Genomic DNA, 19,159 nt, shown 5'->3' on the forward strand with positions numbered 1-19,159 from the left:
TTAAGTGTCGGTCTGCAGTAGGCCGCTGCTGGCCGAGCGACGTGCAGTCGCCTTACATGAAGCCCCATGGGCAACGCCAGTGCCACTGTGGACAACAGCATACTGCAGCCAGAGAGAGGAGCCGAAAGGCGCATTTCGCAGTCGAGCCACGCAATCCAACAAACTGTGCACTAGGTCAAGATTGTGCAGACCGCAAACGTTTGGTGGCACGACGCTCGTCGTCGATCGTAAGGGCGAAACAGTCAAGAGATTTGGAAAACGGCAATGTGGACACCCCCAGCAGCAGCAGCAGCTGTGTGCCAAATCCGTTATCTGGTCGAGGGCTGCAAGATTCAGTATGATGAAGTGACAATTCGGGGATAGCTCACAAACCCGCAGCTGCCGCCTTCTTAGCTCAGTGGTAGAGCACTGGTCTCGTAAACCAGGGGTCGTGAGTTCGAACCTCACAGAAGGCATTCATTTTTTTAACCTTCCCGCAAGGAGCGGAGCTATCGCGAGCAGCATCTAACACATGGCAGTACACTGAATGGAAGGGATGTTCTACAACCTATAACAAGTATCCTACTGGCCTCAGAGGTTTTCTGATTGCATAGGGAGAACAGTGGTTTGTATGCATTTTGTAGTATAATGTCATGCTTGGCGATGTCATTCGTTTACGAGCGTCGCTACAGTGTGCATGCATTTTATCCATGTGAAGAGGCGTAAGCAGATGCTACCATTCTGCGAGATTCCTGCAGAAGGTATACGAACTGCGTTGATATGCACAGCACAAGTCAAGGCCTCCGTGGCGCAATCGGCTAGCGCGTTCGGCTGTTAACCGAAAGGTTGGTGGTTCGAGCCCACCCGGGGGCGAAATCGTTTTAACCGTCACCCAGGTGAGGACATACGTCAACTTTGTTAGAGATACACAGCTAGTGTGACAACTTGGCTGTGTTGAGTGATGCCACAGAGCCTTATACACATTCAGCCAAGTGACACTGTAGGTAAAAACATGGCCCTACACAGACGTTCTACTGTTTTCCTATTTATTCGTCATGTGTGACACTGCAGTAGAGCGACGCCCACTACAAAAGACGTATTCTTTACATTCAATTTCAGCGTATACGTCGCGAGTGCCATATGACAGGGCCTGTCTCTCGATGTCGATTTCTATTTGGTGTCTCTTAAGTGTCGGTCTGCAGTAGGCCGCTGCTGGCCGAGCGACGTGCAGTCGCCTTACATGAAGCCCCATGGGCAACGCCAGTGCCACTGTGGACAACAGCATACTGCAGCCAGAGAGAGGAGCCGAAAGGCGCATTTCGCAGTCGAGCCACGCAATCCAACAAACTGTGCACTAGGTCAAGATTGTGCAGACCGCAAACGTTTGGTGGCACGACGCTCGTCGTCGATCGTAAGGGCGAAACAGTCAAGAGATTTGGAAAACGGCAATGTGGACACCCCCAGCAGCAGCAGCAGCTGTGTGCCAAATCCGTTATCTGGTCGAGGGCTGCAAGATTCAGTATGATGAAGTGACAATTCGGGGATAGCTCACAAACCCGCAGCTGCCGCCTTCTTAGCTCAGTGGTAGAGCACTGGTCTCGTAAACCAGGGGTCGTGAGTTCGAACCTCACAGAAGGCATTCATTTTTTTAACCTTCCCGCAAGGAGCGGAGCTATCGCGAGCAGCATCTAACACATGGCAGTACACTGAATGGAAGGGATGTTCTACAACCTATAACAAGTATCCTACTGGCCTCAGAGGTTTTCTGATTGCATAGGGAGAACAGTGGTTTGTATGCATTTTGTAGTATAATGTCATGCTTGGCGATGTCATTCGTTTACGAGCGTCGCTACAGTGTGCATGCATTTTATCCATGTGAAGAGGCGTAAGCAGATGCTACCATTCTGCGAGATTCCTGCAGAAGGTATACGAACTGCGTTGATATGCACAGCACAAGTCAAGGCCTCCGTGGCGCAATCGGCTAGCGCGTTCGGCTGTTAACCGAAAGGTTGGTGGTTCGAGCCCACCCGGGGGCGAAATCGTTTTAACCGTCACCCAGGTGAGGACATACGTCAACTTTGTTAGAGATACACAGCTAGTGTGACAACTTGGCTGTGTTGAGTGATGCCACAGAGCCTTATACACATTCAGCCAAGTGACACTGTAGGTAAAAACATGGCCCTACACAGACGTTCTACTGTTTTCCTATTTATTCGTCATGTGTGACACTGCAGTAGAGCGACGCCCACTACAAAAGACGTATTCTTTACATTCAATTTCAGCGTATACGTCGCGAGTGCCATATGACAGGGCCTGTCTCTCGATGTCGATTTCTATTTGGTGTCTCTTAAGTGTCGGTCTGCAGTAGGCCGCTGCTGGCCGAGCGACGTGCAGTCGCCTTACATGAAGCCCCATGGGCAACGCCAGTGCCACTGTGGACAACAGCATACTGCAGCCAGAGAGAGGAGCCGAAAGGCGCATTTCGCAGTCGAGCCACGCAATCCAACAAACTGTGCACTAGGTCAAGATTGTGCAGACCGCAAACGTTTGGTGGCACGACGCTCGTCGTCGATCGTAAGGGCGAAACAGTCAAGAGATTTGGAAAACGGCAATGTGGACACCCCCAGCAGCAGCAGCAGCTGTGTGCCAAATCCGTTATCTGGTCGAGGGCTGCAAGATTCAGTATGATGAAGTGACAATTCGGGGATAGCTCACAAACCCGCAGCTGCCGCCTTCTTAGCTCAGTGGTAGAGCACTGGTCTCGTAAACCAGGGGTCGTGAGTTCGAACCTCACAGAAGGCATTCATTTTTTTAACCTTCCCGCAAGGAGCGGAGCTATCGCGAGCAGCATCTAACACATGGCAGTACACTGAATGGAAGGGATGTTCTACAACCTATAACAAGTATCCTACTGGCCTCAGAGGTTTTCTGATTGCATAGGGAGAACAGTGGTTTGTATGCATTTTGTAGTATAATGTCATGCTTGGCGATGTCATTCGTTTACGAGCGTCGCTACAGTGTGCATGCATTTTATCCATGTGAAGAGGCGTAAGCAGATGCTACCATTCTGCGAGATTCCTGCAGAAGGTATACGAACTGCGTTGATATGCACAGCACAAGTCAAGGCCTCCGTGGCGCAATCGGCTAGCGCGTTCGGCTGTTAACCGAAAGGTTGGTGGTTCGAGCCCACCCGGGGGCGAAATCGTTTTAACCGTCACCCAGGTGAGGACATACGTCAACTTTGTTAGAGATACACAGCTAGTGTGACAACTTGGCTGTGTTGAGTGATGCCACAGAGCCTTATACACATTCAGCCAAGTGACACTGTAGGTAAAAACATGGCCCTACACAGACGTTCTACTGTTTTCCTATTTATTCGTCATGTGTGACACTGCAGTAGAGCGACGCCCACTACAAAAGACGTATTCTTTACATTCAATTTCAGCGTATACGTCGCGAGTGCCATATGACAGGGCCTGTCTCTCGATGTCGATTTCTATTTGGTGTCTCTTAAGTGTCGGTCTGCAGTAGGCCGCTGCTGGCCGAGCGACGTGCAGTCGCCTTACATGAAGCCCCATGGGCAACGCCAGTGCCACTGTGGACAACAGCATACTGCAGCCAGAGAGAGGAGCCGAAAGGCGCATTTCGCAGTCGAGCCACGCAATCCAACAAACTGTGCACTAGGTCAAGATTGTGCAGACCGCAAACGTTTGGTGGCACGACGCTCGTCGTCGATCGTAAGGGCGAAACAGTCAAGAGATTTGGAAAACGGCAATGTGGACACCCCCAGCAGCAGCAGCAGCTGTGTGCCAAATCCGTTATCTGGTCGAGGGCTGCAAGATTCAGTATGATGAAGTGACAATTCGGGGATAGCTCACAAACCCGCAGCTGCCGCCTTCTTAGCTCAGTGGTAGAGCACTGGTCTCGTAAACCAGGGGTCGTGAGTTCGAACCTCACAGAAGGCATTCATTTTTTTAACCTTCCCGCAAGGAGCGGAGCTATCGCGAGCAGCATCTAACACATGGCAGTACACTGAATGGAAGGGATGTTCTACAACCTATAACAAGTATCCTACTGGCCTCAGAGGTTTTCTGATTGCATAGGGAGAACAGTGGTTTGTATGCATTTTGTAGTATAATGTCATGCTTGGCGATGTCATTCGTTTACGAGCGTCGCTACAGTGTGCATGCATTTTATCCATGTGAAGAGGCGTAAGCAGATGCTACCATTCTGCGAGATTCCTGCAGAAGGTATACGAACTGCGTTGATATGCACAGCACAAGTCAAGGCCTCCGTGGCGCAATCGGCTAGCGCGTTCGGCTGTTAACCGAAAGGTTGGTGGTTCGAGCCCACCCGGGGGCGAAATCGTTTTAACCGTCACCCAGGTGAGGACATACGTCAACTTTGTTAGAGATACACAGCTAGTGTGACAACTTGGCTGTGTTGAGTGATGCCACAGAGCCTTATACACATTCAGCCAAGTGACACTGTAGGTAAAAACATGGCCCTACACAGACGTTCTACTGTTTTCCTATTTATTCGTCATGTGTGACACTGCAGTAGAGCGACGCCCACTACAAAAGACGTATTCTTTACATTCAATTTCAGCTTATACGTCGCGAGTGCCATATGACAGGGCCTGTCTCTCGATGTCGATTTCTATTTGGTGTCTCTTAAGTGTCGGTCTGCAGTAGGCCGCTGCTGGCCGAGCGACGTGCAGTCGCCTTACATGAAGCCCCATGGGCAACGCCAGTGCCACTGTGGACAACAGCATACTGCAGCCAGAGAGAGGAGCCGAAAGGCGCATTTCGCAGTCGAGCCACGCAATCCAACAAACTGTGCACTAGGTCAAGATTGTGCAGACCGCAAACGTTTGGTGGCACGACGCTCGTCGTCGATCGTAAGGGCGAAACAGTCAAGAGATTTGGAAAACGGCAATGTGGACACCCCCAGCAGCAGCAGCAGCTGTGTGCCAAATCCGTTATCTGGTCGAGGGCTGCAAGATTCAGTATGATGAAGTGACAATTCGGGGATAGCTCACAAACCCGCAGCTGCTGCCTTCTTAGCTCAGTGGTAGAGCACTGGTCTCGTAAACCAGGGGTCGTGAGTTCGAACCTCACAGAAGGCATTCATTTTTTTAACCTTCCCGCAAGGAGCGGAGCTATCGCGAGCAGCATCTAACACATGGCAGTACACTGAATGGAAGGGATGTTCTACAACCTATAACAAGTATCCTACTGGCCTCAGAGGTTTTCTGATTGCATAGGGAGAACAGTGGTTTGTATGCATTTTGTAGTATAATGTCATGCTTGGCGATGTCATTCGTTTACGAGCGTCGCTACAGTGTGCATGCATTTTATCCATGTGAAGAGGCGTAAGCAGATGCTACCATTCTGCGAGATTCCTGCAGAAGGTATACGAACTGCGTTGATATGCACAGCACAAGTCAAGGCCTCCGTGGCGCAATCGGCTAGCGCGTTCGGCTGTTAACCGAAAGGTTGGTGGTTCGAGCCCACCCGGGGGCGAAATCGTTTTAACCGTCACCCAGGTGAGGACATACGTCAACTTTGTTAGAGATACACAGCTAGTGTGACAACTTGGCTGTGTTGAGTGATGCCACAGAGCCTTATACACATTCAGCCAAGTGACACTGTAGGTAAAAACATGGCCCTACACAGACGTTCTACTGTTTTCCTATTTATTCGTCATGTGTGACACTGCAGTAGAGCGACGCCCACTACAAAAGACGTATTCTTTACATTCAATTTCAGCGTATACGTCGCGAGTGCCATATGACAGGGCCTGTCTCTCGATGTCGATTTCTATTTGGTGTCTCTTAAGTGTCGGTCTGCAGTAGGCCGCTGCTGGCCGAGCGACGTGCAGTCGCCTTACATGAAGCCCCATGGGCAACGCCAGTGCCACTGTGGACAACAGCATACTGCAGCCAGAGAGAGGAGCCGAAAGGCGCATTTCGCAGTCGAGCCACGCAATCCAACAAACTGTGCACTAGGTCAAGATTGTGCAGACCGCAAACGCTTGGTGGCACGACGCTCGTCGTCGATCGTAAGGGCGAAACAGTCAAGAGATTTGGAAAACTGCAATGTGGACACCCCCAGCAGCAGCTGTGTGCCAAATCCGTTATCTGGTCGAGGGCTGCAAGATTCAGTATGATGAAGTGACAATTCGGGGATAGCTCACAAACGCGCAGCTGCCGCCTTCTTAGCTCAGTGGTAGAGCACTGGTCTCGTAAACCAGGGGTCGTGAGTTCGAACCTCACAGAAGGCATTCATTTTTTTAACCTTCCCGCAAGGAGCGGAGCTATCGCGAGCAGCATCTAACACATGGCAGTACACTGAATGGAAGGGATGTTCTACAACCTATAACAAGTATCCTACTGGCCTCAGAGGTTTTCTGATTGCATAGGGAGAACAGTGGTTTGTATGCATTTTGTAGTATAATGTCATGCTTGGCGATGTCATTCGTTTACGAGCGTCGCTACAGTGTGCATGCATTTTATCCATGTGAAGAGGCGTAAGCAGATGCTACCATTCTGCGAGATTCCTGCAGAAGGTATACGAACTGCGTTGATATGCACAGCACAAGTCAAGGCCTCCGTGGCGCAATCGGCTAGCGCGTTCGGCTGTTAACCGAAAGGTTGGTGGTTCGAGCCCACCCGGGGGCGAAATCGTTTTAACCGTCACCCAGGTGAGGACATACGTCAACTTTGTTAGAGATACACAGCTAGTGTGACAACTTGGCTGTGTTGAGTGATGCCACAGAGCCTTATACACATTCAGCCAAGTGACACTGTAGGTAAAAACATGGCCCTACACAGACGTTCTACTGTTTTCCTATTTATTCGTCATGTGTGACACTGCAGTAGAGCGACGCCCACTACAAAAGACGTATTCTTTACATTCAATTTCAGCGTATACGTCGCGAGTGCCATATGACAGGGCCTGTCTCTCGATGTCGATTTCTATTTGGTGTCTCTTAAGTGTCGGTCTGCAGTAGGCCGCTGCTGGCCGAGCGACGTGCAGTCGCCTTACATGAAGCCCCATGGGCAACGCCAGTGCCACTGTGGACAACAGCATACTGCAGCCAGAGAGAGGAGCCGAAAGGCGCATTTCGCAGTCGAGCCACGCAATCCAACAAACTGTGCACTAGGTCAAGATTGTGCAGACCGCAAACGCTTGGTGGCACGACGCTCGTCGTCGATCGTAAGGGCGAAACAGTCAAGAGATTTGGAAAACTGCAATGTGGACACCCCCAGCAGCAGCTGTGTGCCAAATCCGTTATCTGGTCGAGGGCTGCAAGATTCAGTATGATGAAGTGACAATTCGGGGATAGCTCACAAACGCGCAGCTGCCGCCTTCTTAGCTCAGTGGTAGAGCACTGGTCTCGTAAACCAGGGGTCGTGAGTTCGAACCTCACAGAAGGCATTCATTTTTTTAACCTTCCCGCAAGGAGCGGAGCTATCGCGAGCAGCATCTAACACATGGCAGTACACTGAATGGAAGGGATGTTCTACAACCTATAACAAGTATCCTACTGGCCTCAGAGGTTTTCTGATTGCATAGGGAGAACAGTGGTTTGTATGCATTTTGTAGTATAATGTCATGCTTGGCGATGTCATTCGTTTACGAGCGTCGCTACAGTGTGCATGCATTTTATCCATGTGAAGAGGCGTAAGCAGATGCTACCATTCTGCGAGATTCCTGCAGAAGGTATACGAACTGCGTTGATATGCACAGCACAAGTCAAGGCCTCCGTGGCGCAATCGGCTAGCGCGTTCGGCTGTTAACCGAAAGGTTGGTGGTTCGAGCCCACCCGGGGGCGAAATCGTTTTAACCGTCACCCAGGTGAGGACATACGTCAACTTTGTTAGAGATACACAGCTAGTGTGACAACTTGGCTGTGTTGAGTGATGCCACAGAGCCTTATACACATTCAGCCAAGTGACACTGTAGGTAAAAACATGGCCCTACACAGACGTTCTACTGTTTTCCTATTTATTCGTCATGTGTGACACTGCAGTAGAGCGACGCCCACTACAAAAGACGTATTCTTTACATTCAATTTCAGCGTATACGTCGCGAGTGCCATATGACAGGGCCTGTCTCTCGATGTCGATTTCTATTTGGTGTCTCTTAAGTGTCGGTCTGCAGTAGGCCGCTGCTGGCCGAGCGACGTGCAGTCGCCTTACATGAAGCCCCATGGGCAACGCCAGTGCCACTGTGGACAACAGCATACTGCAGCCAGAGAGAGGAGCCGAAAGGCGCATTTCGCAGTCGAGCCACGCAATCCAACAAACTGTGCACTAGGTCAAGATTGTGCAGACCGCAAACGTTTGGTGGCACGACGCTCGTCGTCGATCGTAAGGGCGAAACAGTCAAGAGATTTGGAAAACGGCAATGTGGACACCCCCAGCAGCAGCAGCAGCTGTGTGCCAAATCCGTTATCTGGTCGAGGGCTGCAAGATTCAGTATGATGAAGTGACAATTCGGGGATAGCTCACAAACCCGCAGCTGCCGCCTTCTTAGCTCAGTGGTAGAGCACTGGTCTCGTAAACCAGGGGTCGTGAGTTCGAACCTCACAGAAGGCATTCATTTTTTTAACCTTCCCGCAAGGAGCGGAGCTATCGCGAGCAGCATCTAACACATGGCAGTACACTGAATGGAAGGGATGTTCTACAACCTATAACAAGTATCCTACTGGCCTCAGAGGTTTTCTGATTGCATAGGGAGAACAGTGGTTTGTATGCATTTTGTAGTATAATGTCATGCTTGGCGATGTCATTCGTTTACGAGCGTCGCTACAGTGTGCATGCATTTTATCCATGTGAAGAGGCGTAAGCAGATGCTACCATTCTGCGAGATTCCTGCAGAAGGTATACGAACTGCGTTGATATGCACAGCACAAGTCAAGGCCTCCGTGGCGCAATCGGCTAGCGCGTTCGGCTGTTAACCGAAAGGTTGGTGGTTCGAGCCCACCCGGGGGCGAAATCGTTTTAACCGTCACCCAGGTGAGGACATACGTCAACTTTGTTAGAGATACACAGCTAGTGTGACAACTTGGCTGTGTTGAGTGATGCCACAGAGCCTTATACACATTCAGCCAAGTGACACTGTAGGTAAAAACATGGCCCTACACAGACGTTCTACTGTTTTCCTATTTATTCGTCATGTGTGACACTGCAGTAGAGCGACGCCCACTACAAAAGACGTATTCTTTACATTCAATTTCAGCGTATACGTCGCGAGTGCCATATGACAGGGCCTGTCTCTCGATGTCGATTTCTATTTGGTGTCTCTTAAGTGTCGGTCTGCAGTAGGCCGCTGCTGGCCGAGCGACGTGCAGTCGCCTTACATGAAGCCCCATGGGCAACGCCAGTGCCACTGTGGACAACAGCATACTGCAGCCAGAGAGAGGAGCCGAAAGGCGCATTTCGCAGTCGAGCCACGCAATCCAACAAACTGTGCACTAGGTCAAGATTGTGCAGACCGCAAACGTTTGGTGGCACGACGCTCGTCGTCGATCGTAAGGGCGAAACAGTCAAGAGATTTGGAAAACGGCAATGTGGACACCCCCAGCAGCAGCAGCAGCTGTGTGCCAAATCCGTTATCTGGTCGAGGGCTGCAAGATTCAGTATGATGAAGTGACAATTCGGGGATAGCTCACAAACCCGCAGCTGCCGCCTTCTTAGCTCAGTGGTAGAGCACTGGTCTCGTAAACCAGGGTTCGTGAGTTCGAACCTCACAGAAGGCATTCATTTTTTTAACCTTCCCGCAAGGAGCGGAGCTATCGCGAGCAGCATCTAACACATGGCAGTACACTGAATGGAAGGGATGTTCTACAACCTATAACAAGTATCCTACTGGCCTCAGAGGTTTTCTGATTGCATAGGGAGAACAGTGGTTTGTATGCATTTTGTAGTATAATGTCATGCTTGGCGATGTCATTCGTTTACGAGCGTCGCTACAGTGTGCATGCATTTTATCCATGTGAAGAGGCGTAAGCAGATGCTACCATTCTGCGAGATTCCTGCAGAAGGTATACGAACTGCGTTGATATGCACAGCACAAGTCAAGGCCTCCGTGGCGCAATCGGCTAGCGCGTTCGGCTGTTAACCGAAAGGTTGGTGGTTCGAGCCCACCCGGGGGCGAAATCGTTTTAACCGTCACCCAGGTGAGGACATACGTCAACTTTGTTAGAGATACACAGCTAGTGTGACAACTTGGCTGTGTTGAGTGATGCCACAGAGCCTTATACACATTCAGCCAAGTGACACTGTAGGTAAAAACATGGCCCTACACAGACGTTCTACTGTTTTCCTATTTATTCGTCATGTGTGACACTGCAGTAGAGCGACGCCCACTACAAAAGACGTATTCTTTACATTCAATTTCAGCGTATACGTCGCGAGTGCCATATGACAGGGCCTGTCTCTCGATGTCGATTTCTATTTGGTGTCTCTTAAGTGTCGGTCTGCAGTAGGCCGCTGCTGGCCGAGCGACGTGCAGTCGCCTTACATGAAGCCCCATGGGCAACGCCAGTGCCACTGTGGACAACAGCATACTGCAGCCAGAGAGAGGAGCCGAAAGGCGCATTTCGCAGTCGAGCCACGCAATCCAACAAACTGTGCACTAGGTCAAGATTGTGCAGACCGCAAACGTTTGGTGGCACGACGCTCGTCGTCGATCGTAAGGGCGAAACAGTCAAGAGATTTGGAAAACGGCAATGTGGACACCCCCAGCAGCAGCAGCAGCTGTGTGCCAAATCCGTTATCTGGTCGAGGGCTGCAAGATTCAGTATGATGAAGTGACAATTCGGGGATAGCTCACAAACCCGCAGCTGCTGCCTTCTTAGCTCAGTGGTAGAGCACTGGTCTCGTAAACCAGGGGTCGTGAGTTCGAACCTCACAGAAGGCATTCATTTTTTTAACCTTCCCGCAAGGAGCGGAGCTATCGCGAGCAGCATCTAACACATGGCAGTACACTGAATGGAAGGGATGTTCTACAACCTATAACAAGTATCCTACTGGCCTCAGAGGTTTTCTGATTGCATAGGGAGAACAGTGGTTTGTATGCATTTTGTAGTATAATGTCATGCTTGGCGATGTCATTCGTTTACGAGCGTCGCTACAGTGTGCATGCATTTTATCCATGTGAAGAGGCGTAAGCAGATGCTACCATTCTGCGAGATTCCTGCAGAAGGTATACGAACTGCGTTGATATGCACAGCACAAGTCAAGGCCTCCGTGGCGCAATCGGCTAGCGCGTTCGGCTATTAACCGAAAGGTTGGTGGTTCGAGCCCACCCGGGGGCGAAATCGTTTTAACCGTCACCCAGGTGAGGACATACGTCAACTTTGTTAGAGATACACAGCTAGTGTGACAACTTGGCTGTGTTGAGTGATGCCACAGAGCCTTATACACATTCAGCCAAGTGACACTGTAGGTAAAAACATGGCCCTACACAGACGTTCTACTGTTTTCCTATTTATTCGTCATGTGTGACACTGCAGTAGAGCGACGCCCACTACAAAAGACGTATTCTTTACATTCAATTTCAGCGTATACGTCGCGAGTGCCATATGACAGGGCCTGTCTCTCGATGTCGATTTCTATTTGGTGTCTCTTAAGTGTCGGTCTGCAGTAGGCCGCTGCTGGCCGAGCGACGTGCAGTCGCCTTACATGAAGCCCCATGGGCAACGCCAGTGCCACTGTGGACAACAGCATACTGCAGCCAGAGAGAGGAGCCGAAAGGCGCATTTCGCAGTCGAGCCACGCAATCCAACAAACTGTGCACTAGGTCAAGATTGTGCAGACCGCAAACGTTTGGTGGCACGACGCTCGTCGTCGATCGTAAGGGCGAAACAGTCAAGAGATTTGGAAAACGGCAATGTGGACACCCCCAGCAGCAGCAGCAGCTGTGTGCCAAATCCGTTATCTGGTCGAGGGCTGCAAGATTCAGTATGATGAAGTGACAATTCGGGGATAGCTCACAAACCCGCAGCTGCTGCCTTCTTAGCTCAGTGGTAGAGCACTGGTCTCGTAAACCAGGGGTCGTGAGTTCGAACCTCACAGAAGGCATTCATTTTTTTAACCTTCCCGCAAGGAGCGGAGCTATCGCGAGCAGCATCTAACACATGGCAGTACACTGAATGGAAGGGATGTTCTACAACCTATAACAAGTATCCTACTGGCCTCAGAGGTTTTCTGATTGCATAGGGAGAACAGTGGTTTGTATGCATTTTGTAGTATAATGTCATGCTTGGCGATGTCATTCGTTTACGAGCGTCGCTACAGTGTGCATGCATTTTATCCATGTGAAGAGGCGTAAGCAGATGCTACCATTCTGCGAGATTCCTGCAGAAGGTATACGAACTGCGTTGATATGCACAGCACAAGTCAAGGCCTCCGTGGCGCAATCGGCTAGCGCGTTCGGCTGTTAACCGAAAGGTTGGTGGTTCGAGCCCACCCGGGGGCGAAATCGTTTTAACCGTCACCCAGGTGAGGACATACGTCAACTTTGTTAGAGATACACAGCTAGTGTGACAACTTGGCTGTGTTGAGTGATGCCACAGAGCCTTATACACATTCAGCCAAGTGACACTGTAGGTAAAAACATGGCCCTACACAGACGTTCTACTGTTTTCCTATTTATTCGTCATGTGTGACACTGCAGTAGAGCGACGCCCACTACAAAAGACGTATTCTTTACATTCAATTTCAGCGTATACGTCGCGAGTGCCATATGACAGGGCCTGTCTCTCGATGTCGATTTCTATTTGGTGTCTCTTAAGTGTCGGTCTGCAGTAGGCCGCTGCTGGCCGAGCGACGTGCAGTCGCCTTACATGAAGCCCCATGGGCAACGCCAGTGCCACTGTGGACAACAGCATACTGCAGCCAGAGAGAGGAGCCGAAAGGCGCATTTCGCAGTCGAGCCACGCAATCCAACAAACTGTGCACTAGGTCAAGATTGTGCAGACCGCAAACGCTTGGTGGCACGACGCTCGTCGTCGATCGTAAGGGCGAAACAGTCAAGAGATTTGGAAAACGGCAATGTGGACACCCCCAGCAGCAGCAGCAGCTGTGTGCCAAATCCGTTATCTGGTCGAGGGCTGCAAGATTCAGTATGATGAAGTGACAATTCGGGGATAGCTCACAAACCCGCAGCTGCCGCCTTCTTAGCTCAGTGGTAGAGCACTGGTCTCGTAAACCAGGGGTCGTGAGTTCGAACCTCACAGAAGGCATTCATTTTTTTAACCTTCCCGCAAGGAGCGGAGCTATCGCGAGCAGCATCTAACACATGGCAGTACACTGAATGGAAGGGATGTTCTACAACCTATAACAAGTATCCTACTGGCCTCAGAGGTTTTCTGATTGCATAGGGAGAACAGTGGTTTGTATGCATTTTGTAGTATAATGTCATGCTTGGCGATGTCATTCGTTTACGAGCGTCGCTACAGTGTGCATGCATTTTATCCATGTGAAGAGGCGTAAGCAGATGCTACCATTCTGCGAGATTCCTGCAGAAGGTATACGAACTGCGTTGATATGCACAGCACAAGTCAAGGCCTCCGTGGCGCAATCGGCTAGCGCGTTCGGCTGTTAACCGAAAGGTTGGTGGTTCGAGCCCACCCGGGGGCGAAATCGTTTTAACCGTCACCCAGGTGAGGACATACGTCAACTTTGTTAGAGATACACAGCTAGTGTGACAACTTGGCTGTGTTGAGTGATGCCACAGAGCCTTATACACATTCAGCCAAGTGACACTGTAGGTAAAAACATGGCCCTACACAGACGTTCTACTGTTTTCCTATTTATTCGTCATGTGTGACACTGCAGTAGAGCGACGCCCACTACAAAAGACGTATTCTTTACATTCAATTTCAGCGTATACGTCGCGAGTGCCATATGACAGGGCCTGTCTCTCGATGTCGATTTCTATTTGGTGTCTCTTAAGTGTCGGTCTGCAGTAGGCCGCTGCTGGCCGAGCGACGTGCAGTCGCCTTACATGAAGCCCCATGGGCAACGCCAGTGCCACTGTGGACAACAGCATACTGCAGCCAGAGAGAGGAGCCGAAAGGCGCATTTCGCAGTCGAGCCACGCAATCCAACAAACTGTGCACTAGGTCAAGATTGTGCAGACCGCAAACGTTTGGTGGCACGACGCTCGTCGTCGATCGTAAGGGCGAAACAGTCAAGAGATTTGGAAAACGGCAATGTGGACACCCCCAGCAGCAGCAGCAGCTGTGTGCCAAATCCGTTATCTGGTCGAGGGCTGCAAGATTCAGTATGATGAAGTGACAATTCGGGGATAGCTCACAAACCCGCAGCTGCTGCCTTCTTAGCTCAGTGGTAGAGCACTGGTCTCGTAAACCAGGGGTCGTGAGTTCGAACCTCACAGAAGGCATTCATTTTTTTAACCTTCCCGCAAGGAGCGGAGCTATCGCGAGCAGCATCTAACACATGGCAGTACACTGAATGGAAGGGATGTTCTACAACCTATAACAAGTATCCTACTGGCCTCAGAGGTTTTCTGATTGCATAGGGAGAACAGTGGTTTGTATGCATTTTGTAGTATAATGTCATGCTTGGCGATGTCATTCGTTTACGAGCGTCGCTACAGTGTGCATGCATTTTATCCATGTGAAGAGGCGTAAGCAGATGCTACCATTCTGCGAGATTCCTGCAGAAGGTATACGAACTGCGTTGATATGCACAGCACAAGTCAAGGCCTCCGTGGCGCAATCGGCTAGCGCGTTCGGCTGTTAACCGAAAGGTTGGTGGTTCGAGCCCACCCGGGGGCGAAATCGTTTTAACCGTCACCCAGGTGAGGACATACGTCAACTTTGTTAGAGATACACAGCTAGTGTGACAACTTGGCTGTGTTGAGTGATGCCACAGAGCCTTATACACATTCAGCCAAGTGACACTGTAGGTAAAAACATGGCCCTACACAGACGTTCTACTGTTTTCCTATTTATTCGTCATGTGTGACACTGCAGTAGAGCGACGCCCACTACAAAAGACGTATTCTTTACATTCAATTTCAGCGTATACGTCGCGAGTGCCATATGACAGGGCCTGTCTCTCGATGTCGATTTCTATTTGGTGTCTCTTAAGTGTCGGTCTGCAGTAGGCCGCTGCTGGCCGAGCGACGTGCAGTCGCCTTACATGAAGCCCCATGGGCAACGCCAGTGCCACTGTGGACAACAGCATACTGCAGCCAGAGAGAGGAGCCGAAAGGCGCATTTCGCAGTCGAGCCACGCAATCCAACAAACTGTGCACTAGGTCAAGATTGTGCAGACCGCAAACGCTTGGTGGCACGACGCTCGTCGTCGATCGTAAGGGCGAAACAGTCAAGAGATTTGGAAAACGGCAATGTGGACACCCCCAGCAGCAGCAGCAGCTGTGTGCCAAATCCGTTATCTGGTCGAGGGCTGCAAGATTCAGTATGATGAAGTGACAATTCGGGGATAGCTCACAAACCCGCAGCTGCCGCCTTATTAGCTCAGTGGTAGAGCACTGGTCTCGTAAACCAGGGGTCGTGAGTTCGAACCTCACAGAAGGCATTCATTTTTTTAACCTTCCCGCAAGGAGCGGAGCTATCGCGAGCAGCATCTAACACATGGCAGTACACTGAATGGAAGGGATGTTCTACAACCTATAACAAGTATCCTACTGGCCTCAGAGGTTTTCTGATTGCATAGGGAGAACAGTGGTTTGTATGCATTTTGTAGTATAATGTCATGCTTGGCGATGTCATTCGTTTACGAGCGTCGCTACAGTGTGCATGCATTTTATCCATGTGAAGAGGCGTAAGCAGATGCTACCATTCTGCGAGATTCCTGCAGAAGGTATACGAACTGCGTTGATATGCACAGCACAAGTCAAGGCCTCCGTGGCGCAATCGGCTAGCGCGTTCGGCTGTTAACCGAAAGGTTGGTGGTTCGAGCCCACCCGGGGGCGAAATCGTTTTAACCGTCACCCAGGTGAGGACATACGTCAACTTTGTTAGAGATACACAGCTAGTGTGACAACTTGGCTGTGTTGAGTGATGCCACAGAGCCTTATACACATTCAGCCAAGTGACACTGTAGGTAAAAACATGGCCCTACACAGACGTTCTACTGTTTTCCTATTTATTCGTCATGTGTGACACTGCAGTAGAGCGACGCCCACTACAAAAGACGTGTTCTTTACATTCAATTTCAGCGTATACGTCGCGAGTGCCATATGACAGGGCCTGTCTCTCGATGTCGATTTCTATTTGGTGTCTCTTAAGTGTCGGTCTGCAGTAGGCCGCTGCTGGCCGAGCGACGTGCAGTCGCCTTACATGAAGCCCCATGGGCAACGCCAGTGCCACTGTGGACAACAGCATACTGCAGCCAGAGAGAGGAGCCGAAAGGCGCATTTCGCAGTCGAGCCACGCAATCCAACAAACTGTGCACTAGGTCAAGATTGTGCAGACCGCAAACGTTTGGTGGCACGACGCTCGTCGTCGATCGTAAGGGCGAAACAGTCAAGAGATTTGGAAAACGGCAATGTGGACACCCCCAGCAGCAGCAGCAGCTGTGTGCCAAATCCGTTATCTGGTCGAGGGCTGCAAGATTCAGTATGATGAAGTGACAATTCGGGGATAGCTCACAAACCCGCAGCTGCTGCCTTCTTAGCTCAGTGGTAGAGCACTGGTCTCGTAAACCAGGGGTCGTGAGTTCGAACCTCACAGAAGGCATTCATTTTTTTAACCTTCCCGCAAGGAGCGGAGCTATCGCGAGCAGCATCTAACACATGGCAGTACACTGAATGGAAGGGATGTTCTACAACCTATAACAAGTATCCTACTGGCCTCAGAGGTTTTCTGATTGCATAGGGAGAACAGTGGTTTGTATGCATTTTGTAGTATAATGTCATGCTTGGCGATGTCATTCGTTTACGAGCGTCGCTACAGTGTGCATGCATTTTATCCATGTGAAGAGGCGTAAGCAGATGCTACCATTCTGCGAGATTCCTGCAGAAGGTATACGAACTGCGTTGATATGCACAGCACAAGTCAAGGCCTCCGTGGCGCAATCGGCTAGCGCGTTCGGCTGTTAACCGAAAGGTTGGTGGTTCGAGCCCACCCGGGGGCGAAATCGTTTTAACCGTCACCCAGGTGAGGACATACGTCAACTTTGTTAGAGATACACAGCTAGTGTGACAACTTGGCTGTGTTGAGTGATGCCACAGAGCCTTATACACATTCAGCCAAGTGACACTGTAGGTAAAAACATGGCCCTACACAGACGTTCTACTGTTTTCCTATTTATTCGTCATGTGTGACACTGCAGTAGAGCGACGCCCACTACAAAAGACGTATTCTTTACATTCAATTTCAGCGTATACGTCGCGAGTGCCATATGACAGGGCCTGTCTCTCGATGTCGATTTCTATTTGGTGTCTCTTAAGTGTCGGTCTGCAGTAGGCCGCTGCTGGCCGAGCGACGTGCAGTCGCCTTACATAAAGCCCCATGGGCAACGCCAGTGCCACTGTGGACAACAGCATACTGCAGCCAGAGAGAGGAGCCGAAAGGCGCATTTCGCAGTCGAGCCACGCAATCCAACAAACTGTGCACTAGGTCAAGATTGTGCAGACCGCAAACGTTTGGTGGCACGACGCTCGTCGTCGATCGTAAGGGCGAAACAGTCAAGAGATTTGGAAAACGGCAATGTGGACACCCCCAGCAGCAGCAGCAGCTGTGTGCCAAATCCGTTATCTGGTCGAGGGCTGCAAGATTCAGTATGATGAAGTGACAATTCGGGGATAGCTCACAAACGCGCAGCTGCCGCCTTCTTAGCTCAGTGGTAGAGCACTGGTCTCGTAAACCAGGGGTCGTGAGTTCGAACCTCACAGAAGGCATTCATTTTTTTAACCTTCCCGCAAGGAGCGGAGCTATCGCGAGCAGCATCTAACACATGGCAGTACACTGAATGGAAGGGATGTTCTACAACCTATAACAAGTATCCTACTGGCCTCAGAGGTTTTCTGATTGCATAGGGAGAACAGTGGTTTGTATGCATTTTGTAGTATAATGTCATGCTTGGCGATGTCATTCGTTTACGAGCGTCGCTACAGTGTGCATGCATTTTATCCATGTGAAGAGGCGTAAGCAGATGCTACCATTCTGCGAGATTCCTGCAGAAGGTATACGAACTGCGTTGATATGCACAGCACAAGTCAAGGCCTCCGTGGCGCAATCGGCTAGCGCGTTCGGCTGTTAACCGAAAGGTTGGTGGTTCGAGCCCACCCGGGGGCGAAATCGTTTTAACCGTCACCCAGGTGAGGACATACGTCAACTTTGTTAGAGATACACAGCTAGTGTGACAACTTGGCTGTGTTGAGTGATGCCACAGAGCCTTATACACATTCAGCCAAGTGACACTGTAGGTAAAAACATGGCCCTACACAGACGTTCTACTGTTTTCCTATTTATTCGTCATGTGTGACACTGCAGTAGAGCGACGCCCACTACAAAAGACGTATTCTTTACATTCAATTTCAGCGTATACGTCGCGAGTGCCATATGACAGGGCCTGTCTCTCGATGTCGATTTCTATTTGGTGTCTCTTAAGTGTCGGTCTGCAGTAGGCCGCTGCTGGCCGAGCGACGTGCAGTCGCCTTACATGAAGCCCCATGGGCAACGCCAGTGCCACTGTGGACAACAGCATACTGCAGCCAGAGAGAGGAGCCGAAAGGCGCATTTCGCAGTCGAGCCACGCAATCCAACAAACTGTGCACTAGGTCAAGATTGTGCAGACCGCAAACGTTTGGTGGCACGACGCTCGTCGTCGATCGTAAGGGCGAAACAGTCAAGAGATTTGGAAAACGGCAATGTGGACACCCCCAGCAGCAGCAGCAGCTGTGTGCCAAATCCGTTATCTGGTCGAGGGCTGCAAGATTCAGTATGATGAAGTGACAATTCGGGGATAGCTCACAAACCCGCAGCTGCCGCCTTCTTAGCTCAGTGGTAGAGCACTGGTCTCGTAAACCAGGGGTCGTGAGTTCGAACCTCACAGAAGGCATTCATTTTTTTAACCTTCCCGCAAGGAGCGGAGCTATCGCGAGCAGCATCTAACACATGGCAGTACACTGAATGGAAGGGATGTTCTACAACCTATAACAAGTATCCT

General features: G+C 50.5%; 33 non-coding genes across 33 annotated transcripts; all 33 read left to right on the forward strand.

Moving 5' to 3' along the window:
- The first annotated feature begins 383 nt into the window (after positions 1–383).
- On the forward strand, positions 384–455 carry Trnat-cgu (transfer RNA threonine (anticodon CGU)). Its single transcript has one exon. It is a non-coding gene; the product is annotated as a tRNA-Thr (tRNA).
- A 323-nt stretch (positions 456–778) lies between these two features.
- Positions 779–852, forward strand: Trnan-guu (transfer RNA asparagine (anticodon GUU)). Its single transcript has one exon. It is a non-coding gene; the product is annotated as a tRNA-Asn (tRNA).
- A 694-nt stretch (positions 853–1,546) lies between these two features.
- On the forward strand, positions 1,547–1,618 carry Trnat-cgu (transfer RNA threonine (anticodon CGU)). The gene has a single exon. It is a non-coding gene; the product is annotated as a tRNA-Thr (tRNA).
- Positions 1,619–1,941: 323 nt separating this feature from the next.
- Positions 1,942–2,015, forward strand: Trnan-guu (transfer RNA asparagine (anticodon GUU)). Its single transcript has one exon. It is a non-coding gene; the product is annotated as a tRNA-Asn (tRNA).
- Positions 2,016–2,709: 694 nt separating this feature from the next.
- Trnat-cgu (transfer RNA threonine (anticodon CGU)) lies at positions 2,710–2,781 on the forward strand. Its single transcript has one exon. It is a non-coding gene; the product is annotated as a tRNA-Thr (tRNA).
- Positions 2,782–3,104: 323 nt separating this feature from the next.
- On the forward strand, positions 3,105–3,178 carry Trnan-guu (transfer RNA asparagine (anticodon GUU)). The gene has a single exon. It is a non-coding gene; the product is annotated as a tRNA-Asn (tRNA).
- A 694-nt stretch (positions 3,179–3,872) lies between these two features.
- Positions 3,873–3,944, forward strand: Trnat-cgu (transfer RNA threonine (anticodon CGU)). Its single transcript has one exon. It is a non-coding gene; the product is annotated as a tRNA-Thr (tRNA).
- A 323-nt stretch (positions 3,945–4,267) lies between these two features.
- Positions 4,268–4,341, forward strand: Trnan-guu (transfer RNA asparagine (anticodon GUU)). The gene has a single exon. It is a non-coding gene; the product is annotated as a tRNA-Asn (tRNA).
- Positions 4,342–5,035: 694 nt separating this feature from the next.
- Trnat-cgu (transfer RNA threonine (anticodon CGU)) lies at positions 5,036–5,107 on the forward strand. Its single transcript has one exon. It is a non-coding gene; the product is annotated as a tRNA-Thr (tRNA).
- Positions 5,108–5,430: 323 nt separating this feature from the next.
- On the forward strand, positions 5,431–5,504 carry Trnan-guu (transfer RNA asparagine (anticodon GUU)). The gene has a single exon. It is a non-coding gene; the product is annotated as a tRNA-Asn (tRNA).
- A 688-nt stretch (positions 5,505–6,192) lies between these two features.
- Positions 6,193–6,264, forward strand: Trnat-cgu (transfer RNA threonine (anticodon CGU)). The gene has a single exon. It is a non-coding gene; the product is annotated as a tRNA-Thr (tRNA).
- A 323-nt stretch (positions 6,265–6,587) lies between these two features.
- Trnan-guu (transfer RNA asparagine (anticodon GUU)) lies at positions 6,588–6,661 on the forward strand. The gene has a single exon. It is a non-coding gene; the product is annotated as a tRNA-Asn (tRNA).
- A 688-nt stretch (positions 6,662–7,349) lies between these two features.
- Positions 7,350–7,421, forward strand: Trnat-cgu (transfer RNA threonine (anticodon CGU)). The gene has a single exon. It is a non-coding gene; the product is annotated as a tRNA-Thr (tRNA).
- Positions 7,422–7,744: 323 nt separating this feature from the next.
- Positions 7,745–7,818, forward strand: Trnan-guu (transfer RNA asparagine (anticodon GUU)). Its single transcript has one exon. It is a non-coding gene; the product is annotated as a tRNA-Asn (tRNA).
- Positions 7,819–8,512: 694 nt separating this feature from the next.
- Positions 8,513–8,584, forward strand: Trnat-cgu (transfer RNA threonine (anticodon CGU)). Its single transcript has one exon. It is a non-coding gene; the product is annotated as a tRNA-Thr (tRNA).
- Positions 8,585–8,907: 323 nt separating this feature from the next.
- Positions 8,908–8,981, forward strand: Trnan-guu (transfer RNA asparagine (anticodon GUU)). Its single transcript has one exon. It is a non-coding gene; the product is annotated as a tRNA-Asn (tRNA).
- Positions 8,982–9,675: 694 nt separating this feature from the next.
- On the forward strand, positions 9,676–9,747 carry Trnat-cgu (transfer RNA threonine (anticodon CGU)). The gene has a single exon. It is a non-coding gene; the product is annotated as a tRNA-Thr (tRNA).
- Positions 9,748–10,070: 323 nt separating this feature from the next.
- Positions 10,071–10,144, forward strand: Trnan-guu (transfer RNA asparagine (anticodon GUU)). The gene has a single exon. It is a non-coding gene; the product is annotated as a tRNA-Asn (tRNA).
- A 694-nt stretch (positions 10,145–10,838) lies between these two features.
- On the forward strand, positions 10,839–10,910 carry Trnat-cgu (transfer RNA threonine (anticodon CGU)). The gene has a single exon. It is a non-coding gene; the product is annotated as a tRNA-Thr (tRNA).
- A 323-nt stretch (positions 10,911–11,233) lies between these two features.
- Trnan-auu (transfer RNA asparagine (anticodon AUU)) lies at positions 11,234–11,307 on the forward strand. Its single transcript has one exon. It is a non-coding gene; the product is annotated as a tRNA-Asn (tRNA).
- Positions 11,308–12,001: 694 nt separating this feature from the next.
- Positions 12,002–12,073, forward strand: Trnat-cgu (transfer RNA threonine (anticodon CGU)). Its single transcript has one exon. It is a non-coding gene; the product is annotated as a tRNA-Thr (tRNA).
- Positions 12,074–12,396: 323 nt separating this feature from the next.
- Trnan-guu (transfer RNA asparagine (anticodon GUU)) lies at positions 12,397–12,470 on the forward strand. Its single transcript has one exon. It is a non-coding gene; the product is annotated as a tRNA-Asn (tRNA).
- Positions 12,471–13,164: 694 nt separating this feature from the next.
- Positions 13,165–13,236, forward strand: Trnat-cgu (transfer RNA threonine (anticodon CGU)). The gene has a single exon. It is a non-coding gene; the product is annotated as a tRNA-Thr (tRNA).
- Positions 13,237–13,559: 323 nt separating this feature from the next.
- Trnan-guu (transfer RNA asparagine (anticodon GUU)) lies at positions 13,560–13,633 on the forward strand. The gene has a single exon. It is a non-coding gene; the product is annotated as a tRNA-Asn (tRNA).
- Positions 13,634–14,327: 694 nt separating this feature from the next.
- On the forward strand, positions 14,328–14,399 carry Trnat-cgu (transfer RNA threonine (anticodon CGU)). The gene has a single exon. It is a non-coding gene; the product is annotated as a tRNA-Thr (tRNA).
- A 323-nt stretch (positions 14,400–14,722) lies between these two features.
- Trnan-guu (transfer RNA asparagine (anticodon GUU)) lies at positions 14,723–14,796 on the forward strand. Its single transcript has one exon. It is a non-coding gene; the product is annotated as a tRNA-Asn (tRNA).
- Positions 14,797–15,490: 694 nt separating this feature from the next.
- Trnat-cgu (transfer RNA threonine (anticodon CGU)) lies at positions 15,491–15,562 on the forward strand. Its single transcript has one exon. It is a non-coding gene; the product is annotated as a tRNA-Thr (tRNA).
- Positions 15,563–15,885: 323 nt separating this feature from the next.
- Positions 15,886–15,959, forward strand: Trnan-guu (transfer RNA asparagine (anticodon GUU)). Its single transcript has one exon. It is a non-coding gene; the product is annotated as a tRNA-Asn (tRNA).
- A 694-nt stretch (positions 15,960–16,653) lies between these two features.
- On the forward strand, positions 16,654–16,725 carry Trnat-cgu (transfer RNA threonine (anticodon CGU)). Its single transcript has one exon. It is a non-coding gene; the product is annotated as a tRNA-Thr (tRNA).
- A 323-nt stretch (positions 16,726–17,048) lies between these two features.
- Trnan-guu (transfer RNA asparagine (anticodon GUU)) lies at positions 17,049–17,122 on the forward strand. Its single transcript has one exon. It is a non-coding gene; the product is annotated as a tRNA-Asn (tRNA).
- Positions 17,123–17,816: 694 nt separating this feature from the next.
- Positions 17,817–17,888, forward strand: Trnat-cgu (transfer RNA threonine (anticodon CGU)). Its single transcript has one exon. It is a non-coding gene; the product is annotated as a tRNA-Thr (tRNA).
- Positions 17,889–18,211: 323 nt separating this feature from the next.
- On the forward strand, positions 18,212–18,285 carry Trnan-guu (transfer RNA asparagine (anticodon GUU)). The gene has a single exon. It is a non-coding gene; the product is annotated as a tRNA-Asn (tRNA).
- Positions 18,286–18,979: 694 nt separating this feature from the next.
- Trnat-cgu (transfer RNA threonine (anticodon CGU)) lies at positions 18,980–19,051 on the forward strand. Its single transcript has one exon. It is a non-coding gene; the product is annotated as a tRNA-Thr (tRNA).
- Positions 19,052–19,159: the final 108 nt, after the last annotated feature.

The sequence above is a fragment of the Schistocerca cancellata genome, unplaced genomic scaffold (genome assembly GCF_023864275.1).
Source record: "Schistocerca cancellata isolate TAMUIC-IGC-003103 unplaced genomic scaffold, iqSchCanc2.1 HiC_scaffold_831, whole genome shotgun sequence".
Taxonomy (NCBI): domain Eukaryota; kingdom Metazoa; phylum Arthropoda; class Insecta; order Orthoptera; family Acrididae; genus Schistocerca; species Schistocerca cancellata.